The sequence below is a fragment of the Tamandua tetradactyla genome, chromosome 20, assembly GCF_023851605.1.
Source record: "Tamandua tetradactyla isolate mTamTet1 chromosome 20, mTamTet1.pri, whole genome shotgun sequence".
NCBI lineage: Eukaryota > Metazoa > Chordata > Mammalia > Pilosa > Myrmecophagidae > Tamandua > Tamandua tetradactyla.
This window is the reverse complement of record NC_135346.1, coordinates 4481053-4491079: the sequence shown is the minus strand read 5'-3', so window position 1 is coordinate 4491079 and position 10027 is coordinate 4481053.

Below are 10027 nucleotides of genomic sequence, written 5' to 3'. Positions count from 1 at the left end.
CACTATGCTCATTATCCTCAAACCTGCTCATCTTTTGATACGATAAAATTATCAGAATTACTGTAGTTCAAGGAGACAGAATTTCGAATCCAGGCCATCTGATCTCCTGCTTCACGCCTAGCATATATTCTTTCACCCTTTGAAACTCAGTGTCTCAGTACATTGAGCAAATCAGGCAGAGAACTCGCCACCTTTGTCTGGTAACAACTCCACCCCCCTTTCCTCTTCTCAAATCATTCTTTAGAAACTGTGTAATTTGTAAAACTTATGAATCATTTCCATGTCCTTTATTTTTTAATTTTAAAATTTATTTAAATTATTTTTATTGCTATATATTATATATTCATATACCATGTAATCACCCAAAGTGTACAATCAGTGGTTCACAATATCATCATTTATCATCAACTTTTTTGTGTGTGTGAAAACATGAATACAAAAAAGCAATAAATTTGAAAGCACATCGCAACAATTAGTTGTAGAACAGATTTCAGAGTTTGGTATAGGTTACAATTCCACAATTTTACTTCTACCTGCTCTAAGATACTGGAGACTAAAAGAACTATCAATATAATGATTCAGCAATCATACGTATTCGTTAAACACGACCTTTTCTGTACAACTCCACCATCACCTTTGATCTTTCTGCCACTTTTTAGGGGTATTTAGGCTATGTCCAAATGATGATACTTTTTCATGTTGGAAGGGCCTGTCAATAATATGGGGTAGGGGGATGGAACTAGTTGATATTCTGGGGAGACTGGCCCCTCTGCATTTCAGGATATATCTAGTCCAGGGACCCATTTGGAGCTTGTAGGTTTCTGGAAAGTTACTCTAGTGCATGGAACCTTTGTAGAATCTTATATAATGCCCTAGGTATTCTTTAGAACTGGCAGAAATGGTTTTGGTTGGGGTTTGGCAAGTTATGATAGGTAGCAATGTTTAACTGAAGCTTGTGTAAGAGTGACCTCAGAGAAGCCTCACGACTCTATTTGTGCTCTCTCAGCCGCTGATACCTTATTTATTACACTTCTTTGCCCCCCCCCATGTCCTTTTGAAATGTATGTAAATATTTTAAGACACTAAATATGACTTTTGTCAGTTTTACAACCTGGAAATATCTTTCTCAAGGACCTGGGAACTATCTTTCTGAAATATAAAATCAAAGAAGTTAGGACTCATATCTCCCCATTTCCATGGGAGTTTAGCTTAGGCATCTGGCTCCAAATTATAACTACCTACCTATCACAGAGATATGAGACGTTTTATTGCTCCTTTGGATAGAGGCGATTAGCAAACACAAAGACCACCCCAGTTACCAGGTGAATTTAAGATGAACTACTATGCTGGTAGTTCTCAGTTATCATGAGAACATGTATGTAATTGGTTATATCTGCTTGGCTATAAGAAAGAGCTAGAGCTTTCATTCTTTGAAATCTCTTTAGATTGCCCATGATGTATCACATTTTGGTTTAATGCTTTTTTCAATAATAAAATTATTTTTCTTTCTCTTCTACCTTTGTGAAGAGTTTTTCTGGGTTGGGAGAAGATTTTTTTTTTAATTGTATCTCTCCCAACAAACGGGGGTGGCTTCACATCCTCTGGGAATGTGGCTTGGAAGAAACACCCATTTCCCTGCAATGTGCACTACTGCAATTCAAGATAGAGAGGGGAAGAGGGACAGATAGCGTGAGAGGCTTTTTAGGACTACAAAAGGAAGCCTCTCTTTCTCTAATTAGGTAGAATCTAGAAACCCCATGTTCCCTCAACACCATATTTGGGGCCTAGGAGATGGCAGACGGGTGTTCTGTGAGGCCTCCAGGCTCTCAGAGCCACCATTGGCTGGAGGCTAGGTCCCTACCAACCTACCAAGGCTCAATGGAGGTGGCTCTTGCTGTTACTGGGAAGTGACATTTATCAGGGAGGCCAGTGGGAGAGGATCAAAGGGAAGGAGGGAAACAACTGGGAGGCTTCAGGGACAGGCACTCAGGGCACTAAGGAAACATGGGATAGAAGGACCAATGGCAGAAAAAAAGAGGCTTTTCTCTAAATCCCAGTCAGATGATGCTGTCCTCTTCACCAGTGTTTCTTCTACTTCAGGACTCTTAACCTGGCCTGGCCTGGCACCATGTCCTCCTCAGCCCCACCCCCCATCCCCCACCTTCTGTCTGGCCTCATCCTCTTCCCTCAACATGACTCCATACAACACAGTAAGATCCCTTAACACAAATCCAAAGAGATTGTTATCTCATAGATCTATAACTACTTCCATGAGGCAAAACAGAGCAAGAAGGCAGTCCAGCAGAGCTATATCCGGAGCCAGGGTAGGAGTGTCAGGCCAGGGCTGTTGAACCCTGCAGAACCCTACCATGCCTAGGTATAAATTTCAGGCCAGAAGAGCTCCAGAGCTAATAACTGCAGTTCTAGAGGCTCCTGGTCTCCTAAGGGATGGCCAGCCTTTTAGGGGCTCATCTAAAGAGAACAACATGAACAACAAATAATCAGCAAGACGGGTAGAATGTTCCTCCTCCCAGAGGGTGTGTGAGTAAGTCTGAAGGTCCTGTGAAGGTGGGGAGGGAGGGAAGGAAGGAGACTGAGACTGACAGGCCCATAGTTAGCCAGATGTTGGGGTGGGTGAAGAGAGTGGAGGAGCTAAAAGTACATTTGTTTACTTAACATTTATACCAAGAGTAACGAGGGAAAAAAGGGCTGAGGTGGGGGTAGATTTTAGATTACCAAAGCCAGAAGACAAGAGGGTGTGACTTATGTGCTGTTAGCAGTGCCAACACCTTTAACAAAGTTCCCCCAGGGCTATGCTTGTTGCCTCCACCCTGAACAGAAAACAACTGCAGGCCCTGAGAAGGACCCCACCCCACTTCAATTCATGGAGAGCATCCCCAGACAAAATTCCATATTGTGTTTTGGAAGCTACTTGCTCAAAAAATCCTAGTATCGAGGTGGGGGGAGGGACGGAGCTTGTCAAGGGCCATTGCAGCCAAGAACAAATTCAGGCAATAGAGCAGGACATTGCTATAAAGAATTAAAATACAAAAATAAAACCAAATAAAAGTCAGTGTGCTTTTTACTACCACCATACTCTATAAATGTTAAACAATGTCAGTGATAAAATTTTTCTTTGAGATAAAATCTTTTGATGGTTTAAATTTTAAACAATCGTGCAATTATTGTTGAGTTACTTTCCCTTTCTTTCTCTATTTATCTATGCATATATGCTTCAACTGGCACATTTTTAATATTTATCCTTTAATAAACATCATATTCTTTAAAAAAGTTAACTTGAAAAACTCCCAGTTATAGAGTTGGTCCTGGCACATGCCAACTCAGCCACACATATTGCAAAATAAGTTCCTAACAGTTTGAACACATTGGAGCTCACTTTGGGCACAGTTCATGTCTCCATAGTCTAAGGGACACATATGCTGGTGGGGATTAAGAAAAAAACAATAGCCCAGTGATTGTAGAGACAGAGAATCACTTATGTTAATTCAATTCTGTTAATTTTCACATAGCCCCTTGCAATTTTTATTTCTCTGTAAAATCTAAAACAGTGAAACAAAGTGTGCACTACAAGGTGTAATATTTGTGTTTGGTAACTACAAATTTTAGTTTACGCATGAAACATTTCACTGAATTTGAATATTTGAAACACTTAAATTTGAAGATGTTAATTGTTTGTTTTAAAACCAAAGAATGAATTTAAAAAATAAAACATCATCTTAGTCGTACAGTTTAATTAAATGTCACCCTCGTTAAAGCTTTCCCCAGTCCTGCCCAGACAGACATAAAGTCTATGTCTTCTTGCTACCAGGCTCTATTTTAGCACCTCTCACAGAGTATTCTAATTATTTCAAGCATCTCATTACCAACACTACCTGGTTTTCCAGTCCATTACCACTGGTCCATTTTTAACCCCACTGGGACTCCAAATCATTCACTGACTGCATCAACATGTCACTGACTCACAACACCTCTAACCTTCTCATCTGTGATGGTTTGGTTCTGGTGTCAACTTGGCCAGGTGATACCCAGTTGTCTGGTCAGACGAGCAGTGGCCTGACTGCTGTGGCAAGGGTATTTCTGGCTGGTTGATAAAACAGAAGGTTGATGTATTAAATCTTCAGTCAGTGGATTCAGCTACACCTACCATCAACTAATTGGACTTATCCAATCAATTGAAGACTTTTAAGGAAGAAGAGAGAACTTTCATAGCTTCTTCTTCAGCTAGCATGCCTCTCCTGTGGAGTTTGTTGAGATCTCTCATTGAGGTTGCCAGCTTCACAGCCTGCCGTATGGATTTGTGCTCTTCCATTCCCACAGTTGCGTGAGACACCTTTATAAATCTCATATTTATAGCTCTCTTCTGTTGGTTCTGTTTCTGGAGAACCCTGACTAATACACCATCCTTGTCCAGTTTGCAGCTCAGCCTTTGCCATTATAATTGCTGCCCCTGATAGGCCCCTTATTGTCCTTAGCCCCATCCCTATGCTTAATCACTTGGCAGAAAGCCTTTGTTACTAGCTCTATGGATGCTTGGTTGCCCATCTGCACCTAATGTTTCTTGGACAGAACCTCCCTCCCACACATTCCCCCTCTCCAGCCACTCTTCTCTTCTCTATCTCCAGTTTTCTCTTGACTTCAAGGGTTCTTAATTGGGATCCCAGTAGCCAGAACTCTACTGAATTGAACTTAGATAAGAAACAATTTATGCCTTTATTTTCAATAATCTCAAGATGAAATTGAACATTTCTTTCCGTTAAAAAATGGACACAGGACACCTTAGTAGTATTAGCAGCGCCTACATTAAACAATGAAAATCACAGACCTTTTCATATCACATTGCAGATGTGGCAGATATTTCAAAATGTCATTTATGCTTCTCAGTAATTCAGAATGAAGTTAATTATTAGATCAAGCTACTATATCTTGATTTCAGTGAGTTAAAAATGTCACGCATATTACTTTATTGCAAATTTACTTTTTATCTATTTAGATAACAATTTCAGGACAATCTGTGTCCTTTGTTGTACTATATGTTTCTCATGCATTTAAAAACATGAGGGAACTTCCTCAATATGATAAAGAGCATTTGCAAGAAAAACACAGCTAAAATTATACTCAGTGGTGAAAAACTGAAAGCTTTCCCCATAAGATTAGGATTAAAACAAGGATGCTGCTTTTACAATTATTATTCAGTTCTGTACTGCAAATTCCTAGCCAGAGAAATTAGGCAAGAAAAATAATTAAAAAGCATCCAATTTGGAAATGAAGTAGTAAAACTATCTCTATTCACAGATGATGTTATTCCAGAACAGAAAATCCCAAAGAATACACACAACACAAACTACTAGAGCTAATAAACTTTAAAAAAAGCCAAAAAGCCAAAACAATCTTGTAAAAGAAGAACAAAGTTGGAGGACACACTTCCACATTTCAAAGCTTACTACAAAACTACAGAAATCAAAAGTATGATAATGACGTGAAGATAGATGACATCGAGACCAATGGAATAGAGTCCAGAAATAAGCCCATATATCTATGGCTAATTGACTTTCAACAAGGTTGTTAAGTCCACTCCATGGGGGAATAGTCTCTTCAATATATGGTTCAGGAAAACTGGATAGCCACATGCAAAAGAATGAAATTGGACCCCTGCTTTATACCATATACAAAAACAGCTGAGAAAAGTTCAATGACCTAAATATAAAACCATAAAACACTTAGAAGAAAACATGGGGATACCTTTATGGCCTTATATTTGGCAATGGATTCTTTAGATAGATATGACATAAAAAAATATGAGCAACAAAATAAAAAAAAAGAGAAATGCGGCCTGAATAGACATTTCTTCAAATAAAATACGCAAATGACTGATAAGCACATGAAGAATTCTCAACATCGTTATTTATTAGGGAAACACAAATCAAAAGCACAAGATACCACTTCATTTACTAGGGTGACTATTATTAAAAAAAAAAAAAGAAAGAAACTAAAAGGTGTTGGAAAGAATGTGGAGGAATTGTAATCCTTGTGCATTGCTGGTGGGAATGTAAAATACTGCAGACACCTTGGAAAACAGTTTGGCAGCTCTTCAAAAAGTTAAACATAAAGTTACCATATTACCTGGCAGTTCTACTTCTAGATATATACCCAAGAATTGAAAATAGGGACTGAAACAGATGCTTGTTCACTAATGTTTATATCAGCCTTATTCATTGTAGCGAAAAGGTGGAAACAAACCAAATGTCCAATGACTGATGAATGTATAACAAAATGTGGTATATGCATACAATGGAGTATTATTGAAGTCCTAAAACATGATTCGACATGGGTAAATCTTGAAAACATTAATCTAAGTGAAATAAGCCAGTTACAAAAGTGTAAATGAGAAATACCGGTTTAAGAGATGATTATGGTATGATATAGATTTTTTTCTCTATATATTACAGAATAGTCAACAGTTAATACCTGAAATTACTGAATCTCAACTTGTCCCACCCATATTTGTATTTAGTATTATAATAATCATTATAGCCTGGTCTCACTCTTGTTTATGCTTATTTTTGTAATGTTACTATAGCCTAGCCTCAGCCCTGTGTATACTATTGTAATGGTAACAACTCCATCTCCCCTTGTTTGAGTCCATAAAAACCTTGAACCCTTAAACTCGGAGAGACAAATTTGGGGGTAGCTAAATCATCTGATGTCCTGCTTCATGCCTACCAATAAATTTTTCCTCTCTTTGAAACCCGGGTATTTCAGGAATTGGTCACCTGAGCCATCCAGCAGAGAGTTTACTGCCTTTGTCCGGTATCAAAAGGACAAATATTTTATGATTCTACTTATATGAAACATCCAGAATAAGCAAATCTATACAGACAGAAAGTAGATTAGAGGTTACTAGGGATTAGGGGAAGGGGGACCAACTGCTTAACGGGTATGGAGGTTCCTTTTGGGGTGAAAAAATGTTTTGGACCTAGACAGGGGGTGGCTGCATAATATTGCAAATGTCACTGAACTATTTACTTGAAAATGATTCATTTTATGTTCATATGAATTTCACCTCAATAAATAAGGGCAAAAAAACCCCCCAAAAAACCCCAAGAAATACTAGGAGTCTAAAGAATGTTGTGAAACCCAACAACACTGAATCATTCCCTTCAGCATTGCACATCATGTAATATCTCTTATCTGAAAAACAATGCTGGCCCCTACTGTGTCCTGTGGTCTCTTGCAGCTGGCACCCAGTTTGCTGACCCCCTTTACAGCAGAATGCCTTCCCCAAGACATCTGTATGTGCTGTCCCCACCTCCACTCCTCCTATCCTAGCTGGAACCCCTGCTCCTCATCTGCAGCGTTTGACAGTTAACCATGACATTATCCTCCACACCCTTTCTCCTGGGGCTCAGCAGAGCCAGAGCATTTTCTGGGTGAGGCAGAGGGAATGGAGACAGGTCAAGTATGTAGAGGAAAGGGCAGCAGCTGGCGGGGACACGTGGAAGACTGTGAGGTGAGGTCAGAGAGGCTATCCAGAAATCTGGTCCTGAAGGCCCACAGGCCTCCAGAGGGTTTAGGGTACTAGCGGAGAACAACAGAAAAACCCTCCCATTGTCATCGCCCAAGGCTTCCTCCTTTCCCTTCACTGGGGGAGTAATGTAATAAAATAAATTATCCAAAATTTGGAAACTGACAAAAGAGATTACAGGGTGTTCTCTTAGGGGAGTGTTTGGCATTGTCTAGCAGACCTTTTGGGGATTATTTGATTGCAATGGAGTGTGCGCCTTTAACTTTCTATTGCCTTGGCTTTTTTGCAGCCGTGCAGGGATTGAGGTTGGCCTGCAGAAAACTGATAGCAATGCAAATTATTCCTGGCAGAGGGTAATGCCAAACATTCTGTTTCATAGCAATGCGAACGAAATTTGTCAGAGATGCTACTAATTTCTCTTTGGTAGAAAAAAAAATAACCCCGAATTAGAAAACGTAACCTCAAACGTCAAGGTTTATTACTTCTGGGATATTAAACGACTTGCATCTATAAGCAACTTCTCTTCAGCATTCCTTTAACTGACTGATTACCAAAAAAAATCACTGTATAACATCTTGCAGGGTCCCTCATGAAAGACCTGAATACAATTTTTTTTTTTTTTTTTTTTTTTTTTGAGAGAGGGAGGAAGGGAAGGAAAGACAGAGAAGGAAGGAAGGATGGAAGGAAGGAAGGGAAACATCTTTAAACATTTTCTTGTTTTATTATATTTTGTTTGTTTGTTTGTTTTTTACATGGGCTGGGGCCGGGAATCGAACCGGGGTCCTCCGGCATGGCAGGCAAGCACTCTTGCCCGCTGAGCCACCGCGGCCCGCCCTGAATACAATTTTAACACGTGAACATTTTACATTTGCCTGAGAGTCATGCACTTAACTTTTTGAAAACTATATTTTAGCAAAAATCACTTCGGAGAGGTTTTCCTCGACCTCCCTAAGGATGAAACGTCTCCACTATTTCTTTGCCCTCCTTTATCCGCCCCCTACTGTTTTTCCCTTCACATTTCAAAATGTGTATTCATGCTGATGGTCTTCCCCACCCCAAGTCAGTTCCAAGCGGGCAGTGGCTTTATTTCCGCCGCGCTCCAGGGGTGCAGACCCAGGGGCAATGGGACCGGGTCTCCGGAGGCCCCAGCCAGCCAGGGAGTGAAGGGTCTGCGCGACCTTCCCACGCAAGGCAAAGCACTCGTGGTAGGTTTTCCTCCCGCTCGCAAACTGTTCAGCAAACACGGCCTGACCCCTTTCTCCCGCCTCGCCAGGCTGAGGGCAGGGGAGTCTCCGCGCCCAGAGCCGCCGCCTCCTCCGCGCCAACCTTCCTCCAGGCGCTTTCCACCTCCCGCCCGACTTGCCCGCGAGTCCCCAGCTAGGGTGCAGGATGCGGGGCGGAACCCGGGATCTGGGGCGGGAACCCCGGGCCTGAGGCGGGAACCCCGGATATGAGGCGGGACCCCCGGATCTGGGACGGGAACCCCGGATATGAGGCGGGAACCCCGGGTCTGGGACGGGAACCCCGGGTATGAGGCGGGACCCCCGGATCTGGGACGGGAACCCCGGATATGAGGCGGGAACCCCGGGTCTGAGACGGGAGCCCCGGGTCTGGGGCGGGAACCCCGGGTCTGAGGCGGGAACCCCGGTATCTGGGGCGGGAACCCCGGGCCTGAGGCGGGAACCCCGGATATGAGGCGGGACTCCCGGATATGAGGCGGGAACCCCGGGTCTGAGACGGGAGCCCCGGGTCTGGGGCGGGAACGCGGGATCTGAGGCGGGAACCCCGGATATGAGGCGGGACCCCCGGATCTGGGACGGGAACCCCGGATCTGGGACGGGAACCCCGGGTCTGAGGCGGGACCCCTGGATCTGAGGCGGGACCCCCGGATCTGGGACGGGAACCCCGGGTCTGGGGCGGGAACCCCGGGTCTGGGGCGGGAACCCCGGGTCTGGGACGGGAACCCCGGGTCTGGGACGGGAACCCCGGGTCTGGGGCGGGAACCCCGGGTCTGGGGCGGGAACGCCGGGTCTGAGGCGGAAACCCCGGTATCTGGGGCGGGAACCCCGGGCCTGAGGCGGGAACCCCGGATATGAGGCGGGACTCCCGGATATGAGGCGGGAACCCCGGGTCTGAGACGGGAGCCCCGGGTCTGGGGCGGGAACGCGGGATCTGAGGCGGGAACCCCGGATATGAGGCGGGACCCCCGGATCTGGGACGGGAACCCCGGATCTGGGACGGGAACCCCGGGTCTGAGGCGGGACCCCTGGATCTGAGGCGGGACCCCCGGATCTGGGACGGGAACCCCGGGTCTGGGGCGGGAACCCCGGGTCTGGGGCGGGAACCCCGGGTCTGGGACGGGAACCCCGGGTCTGGGACGGGAACCCCGGGTCTGGGGCGGGAACCCCGGGTCTGGGGCGGGAACGCCGGGTCTGAGGCGGAAACCCCGGGTCTGGGGCGGGAACCCCGGATCTGGGACGGGAA